The 16,469-nt window shown below is 32.6% G+C and overlaps 1 long non-coding RNA gene, 3 other non-coding genes and 1 pseudogene across 4 annotated transcripts in view; 1 reads left to right on the plus strand and 4 right to left on the minus strand.

Moving 5' to 3' along the window:
- The first annotated feature begins 940 nt into the window (after window positions 1-940).
- LOC120187194 overlaps window positions 941-16,469 on the plus strand; it is a 39,455-nt gene continuing 23,926 nt past the window's right edge. Inside the window, exon 1 of the long non-coding RNA XR_005522261.1 lies at window positions 941-951. This is a non-coding gene — a long non-coding RNA (uncharacterized LOC120187194). The remainder of the gene's footprint in view (window positions 952-16,469) is intronic.
- Window positions 14,998-15,088, minus strand: LOC120187199. The gene has a single exon (XR_005522265.1). It is a non-coding gene; the product is annotated as a small nucleolar RNA Z101 (small nucleolar RNA).
- LOC120187200 lies at window positions 15,300-15,395 on the minus strand (annotated as a pseudogene).
- On the minus strand, window positions 15,472-15,556 carry LOC120187197. Its single transcript, XR_005522263.1, has one exon. It is a non-coding gene; the product is annotated as a small nucleolar RNA snoR14 (small nucleolar RNA).
- LOC120187201 lies at window positions 15,632-15,711 on the minus strand. The gene has a single exon (XR_005522266.1). It is a non-coding gene; the product is annotated as a small nucleolar RNA U61 (small nucleolar RNA).

Below are 16,469 nucleotides of genomic sequence, written 5' to 3' on the forward strand. Positions count from 1 at the left end.
ATTATAATTATTATTATTATAATTATTATTATTATTATTATTAATATATATTATTTATTAATATTACAAAACCCGGAGCCCAATAATCAGGCCCATATTACAAGCCCAAACCAGATGGAAACCCTAAAACATTTAGGGTTTCAGTTAGGGTTTTCTAACCCTAGCCCCGTGCGCCGCCGCCTCAATGGTTTCCAGCCGCCTCAGAAGTCTTCAGCCACCGCCGTTGGTTCCAGAAGGCCACATGTCCGCTGCCTACACTCCACCAATGCCACGAAGCCACCCCGAAGAAGCCTCCAGAAGCTCTGCTGCCACAACCCTGACCGTCCACGTCGCCTCTATGGTGAGTCACCAGCATAGCTTTGGTGACTCACCGAATTTTTCACCCTTCAGACCGGTCCGATGGCCACACCGGTGATGGCTATAAAGCCATCACCCCATCTGCGAACAAAAAAAAAGGACAGAGACGGAGAGAGAGACATAAACAGAGAACAAAGAAACAAAAACAAATAACAAATAACCCACAACCAGTAGTCAACAACAACGCAGCAACAAAAAAAAAGGAGAGAAGAGAGGAAAGAAACTTACTCTGTCATCGGAGAACCCCAACCGTCGCCGGATACAACGAAAACAGAAGGTACTTTTGTAGATTTGCTCCGATTGGGAGCTTTTTAAGGAAAAAGAACACCGGAAACGGTTTTAGATCGTCCCGATCTATATTTTGGTGTTTTTTTTTGTAATTTCCAGCCACCATTAACGGGCCGGCAGCGGTGGTCGGAGCCCGGCAACGGTGGCTGACCGGGACGGCTTTCTCTCAGTTTAGAGAGAAGCCAGAAAACTCTGCTCTCTCTCTGTTAGAGAGAGAACAGAAATGAAGAAATGAGAAGCTGGCCCGTAGGGCCAGCCGGTTTCGGGTATTAATACCCTCTCCCAAACGACGTCGTTTTGGGGAGGGTATTTATGTAATTTCATAAAGGGTAAACCCCGTCCGAAGCCATTCCAACTTGTAATTTTTACATTTTAGTCACTAAATCAAGTTTATAATCCTTTTAATTCGGTTCTTTAATTTCATTTTTATTTGTTTTAGTCCTTTATATTAAAATAATATATATAGGATAAATAACAGATTTAGTCCTATAATTTTAATAATTAATATTTTAATCTGAATAATATGTTTTAATTTATTTTAATCTAATATCCGAATTTTATATAGTTTTATTTTAGTCATTAAATTAATAAAATAAAAAATAGTATGTTTAATCCCTATAATTTTGATTAATTATAAATTAGTTTTTTAATCTTAATTTTATTATATTTTAGTCACTAATTTTAAATGTTTTCATTTATTTTACTGCTTTTAAATATATCGTTCTAATTGTATTTTTATTGTTTTATTTGTTTATATTTAAATACTTTTATTATTATATAGTTATAAATATATATAATAAATAATTATTTATATATATTTTTAATAAGTTATTTTAATAATTATTTTTCAATATCGAAGAAAAGGACAGTCTTAATACAACTGGATGTCCTATTCTGGTATTTTAAAATTAAAAATTATAAAAAATATTATTTAATTTAAATTAATATTTATCAATATCAAAGAAAAGAGCTGTCTTAAGGCACCTAGAAGTCCTTTTCCGATATTTTTAAATATTTTTTTATATAATTTTGAAATAATAGGATTATAAATTAAATATATTTTGAATTTTTAAATTTTAATAATAGAGACAATTTATAATTAAAAAGTACCAATTTTGGGCGTTGTAGGGGTGCTAATCCTTCCCTAAACGTAACCGACCACGAATCCCTTTTTATTATTAAAAAGAACGAATTTTTGGTTATAAACGCAAATCAGTTTATTTTTTTATTGATGTTTTCTTAAAACTCTTTTAAAAAAAATAATTTTTAGGTATTCGACCTACCTGACCCAAAAGGCCGATGGCGACTTTCAAATTATTTTCAAAACCATTTATTCATATCAATCTTCCCGCCAAATAAATATTTCGTGCCCGGACAAAAACCGGTTACGACAAGGTTCTTGGTGCATCTCCGCACTCTGATGCTAGAGCCTTAACAATATTGCTTCAAGTGAATGAGGTGGAAGGATTACAAATCAAGAAAAATGAGAAATGGGTGCCAGTTAAACCCATCCCGGCGCATTGATCGTCAATATCGGCGACATGATAGAGGTAATATAACAACAATTGAAGCTACATAGACTTAGACATGATTGATTGTATATAATAGTTATAATTATAAATGCAGATTATGAGCAATGGAGAATATAAAAGCATAGACCAGAGCTGTGGTTAATCAGGAGAAATAGAGGCTGTCAATTGCAGCGTTTCACAGCCCGGAAAATGGTACTCAGATTGGTCCATTGCCAGAAATTGTGAAGAGAAACAAAGCACTGTACAAGACTATGCTACTTGAGGAATTACTGACACTGAAGTTAAGCAGGAAAGTAAATGGGAAACTTCTGTTGGATCAAGTGAAGCTCTAGTTCAAAATCTTTGTTTACTTTATCGGTTCTAAACTGATACAAAGAAAGAATTTGGTATAAAAATAAATGCATTAATTTGCCTTCCTATGAGTGTGTGGACCATCCTTGTTATCATATGACATTAATGCAGGGTCCATTATAGATTTCCAAAGATTTGATCCCAGGATGCGTCGAAAAGCTTAGAAAATAATAATAATATGAATACGTAAATTTTTTTTAATTCCTATAAAAGGAAAAAACAACTAAAGGTGCTTTAAGAAATTACCTAACCCATTAACGTGAATATGATGTCCATAGTATATACACAGAAATCCAAATTTCCTCTGATATGAACTTTTGAGAGCTTTACACCAATATAAACAAAGGTGCAAGGAACAGTACAAACGGTTTGTTTTTTTTTTGCCCCAATAGGGCGGCCTGAAAAAAATTTGGGGAATTAGGGTACCTTAATTTTTAATTTGGGATTTACAACATTTGTTACAGTGTATGATGAACTCGTCACCTAGAGGTGTCGAGTTCATTGAGATATATAATATTAATGGAAACGGATGAGTGAGCCCTATGTGGACCATTAATTTATTGTATTTAGGTGATGAGTCTATTAAAATATTATTATTTTTTTAAGTATTGCAAAAAAAATTAATATAAAAATTAAATTAAAAAAAAAACTAGTTGTTGGACAACAGTTACTTGGGCAACGGACACAATGAAACTCGTCACGCCGAGGTGACGAGTTCCTCATGGTTTTTGAAGATGGCCGTTGGAATTAGGGCTATAAATAGGGGTTATGGGGTTTAGGTTTTTAACCATCCTAGCAAAATCCAAACTTCATAAAGAAATCTTGAAAAATGGCTTCCCGAGATTACATGTTACGCCTCGATGATGTTCATATTTCGTCAATCAAACTCCGTCCGGAAGAATAATGGAGCATTCATTAGCGTGGGGTGACATCGAGAGATTCGCATAAGCGGATGATGATATAACTTCAGCAATCCGATCTATATCCAACCATATTTTTTCGTGGCTTTAATGTGTACTCGGCGTTGATTTCGGCTCTGATTGAACATTGGAGACCCGAGATTGTTGAAAACATTTTGATGTTTTGATATAACAAACTAAGTTTAAATGAATTTTAAGATTTTACAAATATTTTTCTAAGTATATTTGATTCAATTAATCGAATATCAAATTATTACTCCAAGTCTTTCAAGATCAATTTTAAACCTTACTAAATGTGTAAAATTGTGTTTTATACTTAAACTATTTTTTAAACAATTTTCACAAAGTATTTTGAACCGAAATCAAGCCTAAAATCAATTTATCAAAGTGATGCACCGATGCACCGATCCATGCATCGATGCACCATGAATTAAATTGAACACCGAATGCATTTCATGCATTGATGCACATACCATGCACCGATGCACTAAGGATTTTATGAAAACATCGAATGCATTTGATGCATCGATGCACCAGCCATGCATCGATGCACTCTGGCTATTTTGAAACATCAAATGCACTTGATGCATCGATGCAGTCTTAGTGCACCGATGCACTAAGGGTTCAACGGTCAAAATATTTGAATTTTACATTGATGCACCGATGCACCAGGGGTATGCATCGATGCACTGACGCTCCCAATTGAATTTATTAATTGTTTTCACACTTAAATGGCTCTATTGACTCCACTAAGCATCCCCAACGTTCAGAATCATTTGAAGGTGTATTTAAACAAGCTTAGAAGCCATTGATCAATAACAAAAAAACAACAAGCAACTAATCAAGAGAGAATCAAAGAGAAAGCATCAAACCTCAAGTTTGAGCATTTCAAGCCTATTTTTCATTCCATATTTATTTTGCTTTCAAGAACACTACTTGTACTCAATTGTATTCATTCTTGAGTGTTATTTTCTTTGTTCTAGAATTCTGCAAACAATCTACCTTGTGAGGATTTCCTTGTAAGTTTGCAAATTTGTAATCTTCTCTTTGGGAGAGAGTGTTCTCAAGAATTTGGGGTATAATTCTTGAGGGATTTGTAAGGTTACTCTTTGTCCTCAAAAGAAAGACAAATTAGTGAATTTGTGGAAAATCTTTAGTGTGGATAGCTAAGGTAGTCGACGTAGACTATTGTTGAGAAAGTCGAACCACTCTAAATCGCTGCACAATTACTTTCAATTTTCTGCAAAAGCTTCCACAAAAATTTCAATTGCCAATTCACCCCCTTCTTGGTCGATTACGTCGATCGATTAACTCAACAATTGGTATCAGAGTCTCACTCATTTGAAGGTTTAACCACCTCTTGAGTCGATTCGGGAAGAGTTAAATCGATAAAGATGGCGTCCACTTCCGGTTCATTCTCCATGGAAGAGTCCAGACCAATTGACGTGCCTCCACACTTCAACGGGACAAATTATCATCGTCGGAAGAGGTTTATTATGATATTTATCCAAGCATTTGATATGAAGAACGGAAGAAAGCTCAACAAAACACAAAGGTTATGCACATGTTATGTTGTGCAATTGATCCTAATGTATATGAAGAAGTTTTTTCTTGTTCAAGTGCCAAGGAAATGTGGGATAAGCTTGAGGAGATCTATGGAGACAAGGAAGAAGAAGAACCAATAAAGGTGATGTCTCTATTAGCTCTCTCAGAGCCAAATGTATCTTCTAACTCAAATAAATTAAATTAAAAATCTTTTAATGAGTTACAAGATGCTTATGATGAATTATTTTCGGTGTTTGAGATCATGAACTCCAAATATAGGAATTTGATTTCTAAACTTATAGCTAAAAATGATCTTCTTTTGAAAGCTAAAACAGACTTGGAAAAACAAAATGAAATGTTGAAAAATGAGTTAGAGCTTTCAAAACTAAAATCTGAAAACTTTGAAAAATAAAATTTCAAATTAAACAAACTTCTTCTAGAAACGAAAATGGATTTTGAAAATCAAAATGAACTCTTGAAGAAGGATTTAGAACTTTCAAAAATGAAATTTGAAAATATTGAAAAAGAAAATTTTAATTTGAAAGTTAAGCTTGAATGCTTAACAAAAGAAAAAGAGATCATTTTAAATAATTCATCTAGTTCAATAATGACAATATGTTCACATTGTCATTATCATGGTCATAAGGAACATATTTGTCCTTTAAAGAAAGGAAAAAGGTTTAAAATTAGACAAGTATGGGTTCCAAAAGGAACAAGGGGCATTGAAACTAACATTCACGGATCCAAAGCAATTTGGATACCAAAATCTACTTAAATGTCTCTTGTAGGTGTGTGGGAGCAATGGTGATGAAGATGATGATATTCAAGATGCTCTTGCCACACATGAAAAAGAAATGGGTAACTCTAAACTTAATGTAATTATTCTATTTGGTTGCTCATTTAGTTTATGCATGCATGAGGTTTTAAATATTGAATAATTATGTTTTATCTCATGTATGTTGAAAAATATTGTATGATTAACATAGTAATTTTTGGAAATGTTTTATAAACTCTAATTCATCATATTAATTTTTGGTCAAAATTGTTTTTAAAATATAATTGATATCTCTTTAACAATTGATATCGATTTTTCAAAAACTTTATGCATGTGCTCTTAATCTCAATAATCAACATTGCATAATGTTTTGTATGTGAATGGATTAAAGCATAATCCGAATAGGTGAATTTGAAAAAAGATACAATGTCTTATTTTTGAATTAAGTGTTTGCAAAATTTATTGACATTGCATCTACTTTGATTATGCTTGTTGGTCATAGAATAGGAAACATTTATATGGTGCATTTAGATTTCATTGATATGACTAATTTATGCCTACTTGCTAAGGATGAGCATTATAGTTGGTTATGGCATATGAGACTATGACATGCTAGTATGAGTGTTTTGCAACGGCTAATTCAAGGAAATTTAGTTCGAGGCTTGCCTAAGCTTAAATTTGATAATGATAAAATCTGTGATGCTTGTACTAAAGGAAAATAGAAGCGAGTTTCTTTTAAATCCATTAACTATGTATCAACTAGTAGAGTATTACAATTGATCCATATAGATCTTTTGGGGCCAACTAGGACTACTAGCTTGGGTGGAAAATAATATGCATTTGTCTTGGTAGATGACTATTCAAGATATACTTGGGTTCTATTCTTAAGTACTAAAGATGAAGCATTAGAAAAATTCATCACGTTTTCAAAAGTAATCCAAAACGAAAAAGGTTACTATATAACTAGTGTTAGGAGTGATCATAGAACTGAATTTGAAAATCTTGGATTTACTGATTTTTGTAATTCTAATGGTATTAGCCATAATTTTTCAGCACCTAGAACCCCTCAACAAAATGGAGTTGTTGAGAGGAAAAATCAAACTTTAGAAGAAATGGCTAGAACCATGCTTTGTGAAAATAATTTGCCAAAATATTTTAGGGCGAAAGCGACAAATACTGTTTGTTATGTTATTAATCAAGTAATGATTAGGCATATTTTAAAGAAAACTCCATATGAACTTTTCAAAAATAAAAAGCCTAACATTAGTTATTTTCATCCTTTTGGATGTAAGTGTTTTGTTTTAAACAACGGTAAAGACAATCTTGGCAAATTTGATGCTAAAAGTGATGAAGGAATTTTTCTGGGTTATTCCTTAAATTCTAAAGCTTATCGAGTATTTAATAATAGAACTTTAGTTGTAGAAGAGTCTATACATGTTGTTTTCGATGATAATCTCATTCCGAGGAAGGATTCTTATGTGAATGATGATGTAGGCATTATAAATGACGTTAGACATGACGTTGGAGAACCATCATCAAAGGAAAAAACAAAAGATGAGGAAACTCATGATCCTCTCGAGAATCCAACCATTGAAGAAATGGAAGTATCTTATACAAGAGAGTACAACTATGTCAAGGATGGTGAGATTATAGGTGATCCATCCAAAGGGGTAATAACTTGATCTTCTCTTAGAAATATTTGTAATCATGTTGCATTTATCTCATACATAGAGCCTAAGAATATTAAAGAAGTATTAAATGATGAACATTGGATTATGGCTATGCAAGAAGAGTTAAATCAATTTGAGAGAAGTAAAGTATAGACATTAGTTGAAATGCCTAGTAATAAATCTACTGTATGTACTAGATGGGTATTTAGGAATAAGCTTGATGAGAGTGGTAATATAGTAAGAAACAAGGCTAGACTTATTGCTCAAGGCTATACTCAAGAAGAAGGCATAGACTATGATGAAACATACGCTCCCGTAGCTAGGATGGAAGCAATTAGAATATTATTAGCATTTGCATGTTTTCATGAATTTAAATTATATCAAATGGATGTTAAAAGTGCATTTTTAAATGGTTTTATAAAGGAAGAAGTGTATGTGGAACAACCTCCTGGTTTTAAAGATTTAAAATTTCCAAATCATGTTCTTAAATTGACAAAAGCGCTTTATGGTTTAAAACAAGCTCCTAGAGCTTGGTATGAAAGATTGTCAAACTTTTTAATTGAAAAAGGTTTTTCAAAAGGGAAGGTTGACACTACATTGTTTTTAAAGCATAAAGGTAAAGATTTATTAATAGTTCAAATTTATGTTTATGATATAATATTTGATTCTACTAATGACGTTCTTTGCCAAGAATTTTATAAGCTAATGCAAAGTGAATTCGAGATGAGCATGATGAGGGAGCTCTCATTTTTCTTGGGACTCCAAATCAAGCAAAGAAAAGATGGCATCTTCATCAATCAAGCTAAGTACGCCAAAGATATGCTCAAGAAGTTTGGACTGGAAAATGGGAAGCCACATAACACTCCAATGAGCTCATCGACAAAGCTTGACATAGATGAAGGAAGTAAATGTGTGGATGTTAAATTATATAGGTCAATGATTGGTTCTTTGCTTTATCTAACTGCAAGTAGATCGGACATTATGTTTAGTGTTTGCTTATGTGCTAGATTTCAATCATGTCCTAAGGAATCACATTTACTAGCTGTTAAGAGGATCTTTAGATACCTTAAGGACATTCCTAGTTTAGGACTTTGGTATCCTAGAGACTCTAGCTTTAGCTTGCATACCTTCTCTGATGCGGATTATAGAGGATGCAAATTAGATAGGAAAAGCACCTCCGGTACTTGCCAATTCCTTGGAAATATGTTGATTTCTTGGTTTTTCAAAGAAACAAAATTGTGTTGCATTATCTACCACTGAAGCAGAATACATTTCAGTCGGTAGTTGTTGTGCACAAGTTTTATAGATGAAACAACAACTTTTTGATTATGGAATTGAAGTAGGTATCATTCCTATCAAGTGTAACAATACTAGTGCTATTTGTCTCACTAAAAATCTCATCCAACACTCTAGAACTAACCATATTGAAATTAGACATCACTTCATTAGAGACCATGTCACTAAGGAAGATGTAGCTCTAGAATTTGTTGATATTTTGCACCAATTAGCGGATATCTTTATAAAACCTTTAGACAAAGAAAGATTTTGGACACTTAGGAGAGAATTAGGTTTAACTTACCTATCTTCACTTAGTGTTTAAAATAATTTTAGCACTTTTAAATATAAATAAAAAATGCGTATAATAATAATTTTTTGTTGCATTCTTTGCTATTAGTTAGGGGGAGTTTATGTTGCTTGATGAAAATTAATTTTATGTTCAAATGAAATTTAAGGATTAATTTGATTGATTGAACATGATTAATTTTCATTATATGAGTTGCCAATACCACTAGAGCTAATTAATTTAGCATTTTAAGTGTTTGAAATAGATTTTTGACATTTTTGTGCTTCATGCATCGATACACTTAACAGTGCATCGATACATCCCTTTGAATGTGCATCGATTCATCATGTTTATGCACCGATGCATGCCTTGAATGTGCATCGATGCACGGGGTCATGCATCGATGCATCCGTCGGGTTTTGGGTTTAAAAGGCTTATTTTTCTCATTTGTTTCAAACCCTAAAATTATGTCCTCATCAATCGTACGCCCCTCTCACTCCTCTAAATCCTCTTTTTGCTCAAAATCAACGTAATTTTGTCAGAATCTTCAAGCTTTTCAACTCCTAATCATGCTTTAATCATCAAATCGTGCAAAACAACATCACATTCCTCTCAAATCTGAAATTTTCAAGGTAATATTTCAAAAACTTCTATTTTATTGATTTTTGATCTTAGGACTAGTTTTAATTAGTTCTAGGATGAATATTATGTTGAGAATTGATTGTTTGATGATTACAAACTAGTTTTTACAACTAATTTCATCAAAAACTCACATATTTTCAATGTATTTGTGAATTTTCGAAATAAAAATAAATAAATCGAAAATCTGAAATCAATTTTAAATTTGATGTTTTTTATTTAATTATGTTGTTTTCATGAAAAACTATACATATTATAATTTTCAAACACTGTTTTCTAAATAGTTTTTCAAAATTATGCCCATTAGGATTGGTTTAGAGAACCTTGAGATATTGAGGACTCAATTGAGTTTTGGTATTGATTATTTTTGCATACATGTGTTTCAATTTGCAGGTTATATTCTCTTTTTCCGATTCCTAAACCATGTCTAATCCCAAACGCCCTAGGACTTCGTCGAGTCTCGTTCAAACCAACCTCATAATCCCAATTTCCTCCTCCGTCTCCCGATCCCTCTATAGACGAGTAGACCTTGTTTTGTTTTAGATTATCTTTGAACTTTTATTGTTAAAACATTTTGAATACTTTGGGGATTATTGTTTTTATTTGGATTATTTGAATTTGTTTTAAGATATAATTTGGATGCTTTGTGGTTTTTAAACTTGATATATATATTGGTTTGATTTGAATTTTCACTTTGAGATTAATATTTATTAATTTTTACATCAATTTCATATTAGTTGCATTATGACCAATTATGACATTTCACATTTGATTATGAATATTGATTATGAAACTAATGGCTAACGTTTCTCTTAATTGTGATCTTAGCAGCTTAAGTTATATTACTAATCAATTGGCTAAAAAAAAAATTACAACCTTGTTTAAATTTTTGAGTCTTTTTGATTTAACAAAAAGGGGGAGAAATGTTAAGTGTTACAATGTTTTAAAGGGTAGAAGTGTTATTGTAAGGGGGAGTAGTAATTTCAAAATTAATTTCAAACTTGATTTTTCAAAGAAAATCTTAAAATTATCCAAGTGTTTTGTTATATCAAAAAGGGGGAGATTGTTGAAAACATTTTGATGTTTCGATATAACAAACTAAGTTTAAATGAATTTTAAGATTTTACAAATATTTTTCTAAGTATATTCGATTCAATTAATCGAATATCAAATTTTTACTCCAAGCCTTTCAAGATCAATTTTAAACCTTACTAAATGTGTAAAATTGTGTTTTATACTTAAACTATTTTTAAGCAATTTTCACAAAGTATTTTGAACCGAAATCAAGCCTAAAATCAATTTATCAAAGTGATGCACCGATGCACCAATCCATGCATCGATGCACCATGAATTAAATTGAACATCGAATGCATTTCATGCATCGATGCACATACCATGCACCGATGCATTGAGGAGTTTATGAAAACATTGAATGCATCGATGCACCAGCCATGCATCGATGCACTCTGGCTAGCTTAAAACATCGAATGCACTTGATGCATCGGTGCAGTCTTAGTGCACCGATGCACTAAGGGTTCAACGATCAAAATATTTGAATTTTACACTGATGCACCATGGGTATGCATCGATACATTGACGCTCCCAACTGAATTTATTAATTGTTTTCACACTTAAACGGCTCTATTGACTCCACTAAGCATCCCCAACGTTCAGAATCATTTGAAGGTGTATTTAAACAAGCTTAGAAGCCATTGATCAATAACAAAAAACAACAAGCAACTAGAATCAAGAGAGAATCAAAGAGAAAGCATCAAACCTCAAGTTTGAGCATTTCAAGCCTATTTTTCATTCAATATTTATTTTGCTTTCAAGAACATTACTTGTACTCAATTGTATTCATTCTTGAGTGTTCTTTTCTTTGTTCTAGAATTGTGCAAACAATCTACCTTGTGAGGATTTCCTTGTAAGTTTGCAAATTTGCAATCTTCTCTTTGGGAGAGAGTGTTCTCAAGAATTTGGGGTATAATTCTTGAGTGATTTGTAAGGTTACTCTTTGTCCTCAAAAGAAAGACAAATTAGTGAATTTGTGGAAAATCCTTAGTGTGGATAGCTAAGGTAGTGGACGTAGACTATTGTTGAGAAAGTCGAACCACTCTAAATCGCTGCGCAATTACTTTCAATTTTCTGCAAAAGCTTCCACAAAAATTTCAATTGCCAATTCACACCTTATTGGTCGATTCCGTCGATAACTCAACAGAGATGTCACACTTTCTATTTCCTGAGTGGTGAAGCGATGATTATTTTGGCAACCTCATCGCTTTGCTCGATGAAGTTTTAGGAATACAACCACCATCCGTGATCATGAACGACTATTGGATACGAATGACGTGGTTGAAGTCTGAATTTCAAGTGACAAACGACTATACCGAGGAGGAGGTTATTTTTAAATCGGAGGGATATTATTACCGGATAAATCCGATAATTTGGTGCACACTTAGTATCCGCAATATTAAATAATTTCCATGGGTGTCGTAATACCAGTTGGGGCTCAATGATTTTAGCCTTTTGTATCGGGAGCTTTGCAAGGCTGCAATCGTCCAGCGAGGTGGAAAAGTCAATGTAGCAGGTTGTCTAATATTGCTACAATCTTGGGGTTGGTATCGGTTGTCTTTTTTTATGTCGATTACAACAGCCCTGGTTGAGTTTTCTCTAGCTGCAAGGTAAATTTTCAACTTCGCTTTTAACAGTTTTTTAAATATATTTTTCTTATGTTTTTAATCGTTTTTCTAGCTGGTGTCATAAAATAACGGAGATGAAGTTATCGGGTGCGACAAAAAACGATATACGAATGAGAATCAACATCGCTGGTTGACATGCGATAAATATTAGTTCTTAATTTATTTTTTTTTTGAAATTGTTTAACTTTATATATACTAACTTTTATAATTAATATGTACAGTTTTGTTGGCTTCCGTATTGCGATAACGAGATCTACCCATTATTGTCACTGGATTTTTTAAGGGTTTCGATTTATAGTGCGTCGTGACGCCTATAATACATTTTTCGATTGTTGAGATTAACGCCACTGACAGAGTGTTGCGACAGTTTGCATCTCATCAACTGATTCCTACTCAAATATGTAATATGGACGGCCTCCATATAATTGATTTGCGTGGAAAACGTAACGATGATTGGCCAACGAAGCAAGCTTTCTACATTGAGAAGTAGAATTAGCGTCAGTTATTGGTCCCCATGCGTTACGAGATTACGTCGATGGACCTATATTTCGACCATTCTCCTTATCTCTAAAATTATTAAAATAATAAGAAACCATATCTCACGACACTGGATGAAAGGGGAGAATGGGAACAACACAAGGCCAGATTCACCAAGTCAAAGAAATCTTCTTCTGCTACTTCAACATCTGCAGTTGAAGATTATTTTTATGCATCTTAGGCTAGTTTATGTTTTTATACTTCATATCATAGTTCAACCGAAACTCAGTCGACTTGGGTTGGACTTCATGGAAGGCAATCCAACGCACTCAAGCATATTCGACAAAACATGTGGGTCAGAGTGAATGGGATCATATCATATATGGTCAACAAGGTTGTCAGGTCGATTCAATAACGTAAATGATGGCGTCAAATACCATAAGCCCATTCTCGTATTTCTAAGGTGGATCTCAGAGTGTGATAAGTACACCCTTTATTCAACAATCCAATATGGAGATGATGACGATGACAATGATCAAGGCCGACGACCCACACGCCATTATCATTTGATCACTCTTAGATATCGTTAAGAACTTAAGAAATATAAATAAATTTTATTAGTTTGTAAACACTTTTATTTTAATAAAATTATTAATTTACATTATAATTAAGTTACCTTTTTTAATTTAATCCGACCAATTTCCCTTGTAACCATTGCCCAAATAACCGTTGACAAACTACTACAAAATGACTATTTTTTCAATTCGAATGAACTCGTCGCCTCAAGATGACGAATTATTATATATTATATTTTTAATTTTAAAATTTAATTATTTTACAGTACTTAAAAAATAATAATTTTTTAACTTGTCATCTAAGAGTGACAAATCTCGATAAATATAATAAATTAATGATATATGTGGGGCTAAATCATCAAGATCCACTAAAAATATCTCAAAAAACTCATCTCAAAGTGACAAGTTTATCATACACTTAAACAAATGTCATAAATCTCAAATTAAAAGCCAATGTGCCAAAAACCCTTATTTTTTTTCAAGCTACCCTATTGGTGCAAAAAACCCCAGTATAAAAAACCCCTTACATCCAAGAACCTAATGAACAGGGATGGACCAAAATGGTGCAATTGTCAACCCTCTAAAATTTTCAAATTCCAATATAAGTTCACCTCCTAAAATTTTATACATTACCCTTTCTAACATAAAATATCGCATACATCCTCACTCATAATCGTTCAATTGAGAGACCAAACAAGAGGTTGAAGTCAATGTCATCTCCATAGCCGAATACCCCCATATTCCTATAATTAACATGAGCAAGCTAGATCATGATAATGAACAGAAAGGTCTCCATTTGGCTTGCAAAGACTGGGTTTTCTTCCACGTACCTAATCTAAGAACACTTAACAATTAACAGTAACTTTAGTTATACCTAAATGAACTTGGTAGTCCATTTTAGTTGAAGGGTAAAACAGTTAATCTTGGGATAGCAGATGAAGTAACTGAGAAAATGATGGGCACAAAAAAGTTCTTCAACCTTGGGAAGAGAAGGTGACTTGTACACAGACACCAAATCACATTGAAGGCTATGGCCAAGCTTCTGTTGGAATTAACACTCTTGCTTCAAGTGAATGAAGTTGAAGGCTTACAATTCAAAAGAAACCAGAAATGGGTACCTGTTAAACGCATCCCAGGGGCATTTTTCATCAATATTGGAGACATGCTTTACGTTATATGTCGAACATAGAATATATAGCTGTACTTAATCGAAAGAAAGGGCGGCGGTCGATTGCAGCAATCCAAAATGAAAAAAATGGGTACCCAGATAGGTCTTTTGGCGGAACTCGTCATCGTTAAGTTCTCATTTATTGGCTTTTGATTTACCCAAAATCTATATTAAGGATCCTTCAAACTCCGACTAAATGTTATTCCTCAATTACAATCACATCTTTATTCGTCCATGCGTTTGTTCGGCTGTTTAAGTCCTCATTCAATGTTACGAGGTAGGGTTGGAGAATAATGATGCTCCATTGGAGTATCCAATTAAGAACTCAGATCTAAGATATAGAATCTGAACACAAATTGACAGCATAATGACAAATCCAAAACGCTATTCAAAAGAAGAGTCAAAGCACCAAAGGTTTTAAAAAAGTAATACGAGAGAAAGGGCATCAGTTCTCCAAGGTGATAGCATCAATATAAATTTTCAGACGCAAATTACCCATTAAATATAGGAATTCATCCGTTGCCCTAAAGGATATACATGAAAGCAAAATGGTTGAATTTAAATTTAAAAAAAACAAATAAGAAACTTCGAACAAATAAGAGCGAAACCATACTTTAAGAATATAATAATAAATAAAATATGCAAAAAAACTTGGGTGATACTGATAATGGATTCCAAAGAACTAACCACGAGATCTGATTCATTTACAAACAAAAATCGTTTCAAAACACACTGAAATAGTGGGCATCAGTTCTCCAAGGTGTTTTAGCATCAAAAAAATACTAATTCAGACGCAAATTACCCATTGCAAAAAGAGATTCATCACAAGCCCAGGATATAGTTTCAGTAAAACGAAATTCAACAAAAAAATTTGATAATAAAACAATTCTTGAAGAGAGGAGAAATTAAAAGCGATCAGAACCTGTCGGAACTTCAATGTAACATCAAATTAAATCAGTGGATTGACAGACCATTGAATTTCTATCATCATATCGCTTTTAATCCTTTCTCCCTAAAAAAACCCAAGAACTTTAATTTTTAACAAATCTAAAAAAAAAATATGACAAAATTAAGCTCAGAACTTCTTAGAGGGATTGTGTGACCGTCACTGGATGCTCCTCTGGTACACATAACAATGTTCATCAACGCTACTTTCAAACGGAAGATGAAAAACTCAGTTCAATTTTCAAGAGGCGGCTTTTTCCAAATCTCAGGAGTGAATGAAGCTGAGCAGCGAAAAGGGTATTTATAGTGAAGGGTGAAACCCTAGTAGCCACTTATCAATAATTTTAAGTATTTCTCTTTTCGGGGAAAATAAGGTCAAATTCTGTCTTTAATCCCTTTCCTATGAGTAAATTTTAAATTTAATTCTTATATTCTAATTTTATTTTTAGTTATGTACTTTTAGAATTTTAAAGTTTCAATCTTGATTTAAATATTATCAGAATAATATAACTAAATTTTAAAATCAGTCAAATTTTCAAATAAAAACTAAATTCATAAATTACACATAATATAAGATTAATAATAAAATTTGACTTAACAAATTTAATAATTATTATTTAAATTAGATTAAAAAATTTAAATTTAAAAAGTAAAAAAATTATGTTAAATTAAAATGATTAAATATATATCTCGCTCATGAGGATTATAAGAAAAACAAAATCAAACAATACGAAACCAATAAGAAATCGGTATCCCAAGGAAAAGAAAAAAAACTCGTATTATAAATAAGTTAAACTACATATATACACTTATAAAATCCAAATCGAGAGAAATCTAGCACAGATTAATCAAATTCAAGGTTCAATACTCATAAAACGTATGAAACGAGAGAGAAATTAGCATGAGAATTAAATGTTCAAAAAAAATGGTCACAAAATCACCTCTAATGGAAGATGTTTCACTT

Source organism: Hibiscus syriacus, unplaced genomic scaffold (assembly GCF_006381635.1).
Source record: "Hibiscus syriacus cultivar Baekdansim isolate YM2019G1 unplaced genomic scaffold, ASM638163v2 tig00113722_pilon, whole genome shotgun sequence".
NCBI lineage: Eukaryota > Viridiplantae > Streptophyta > Magnoliopsida > Malvales > Malvaceae > Hibiscus > Hibiscus syriacus.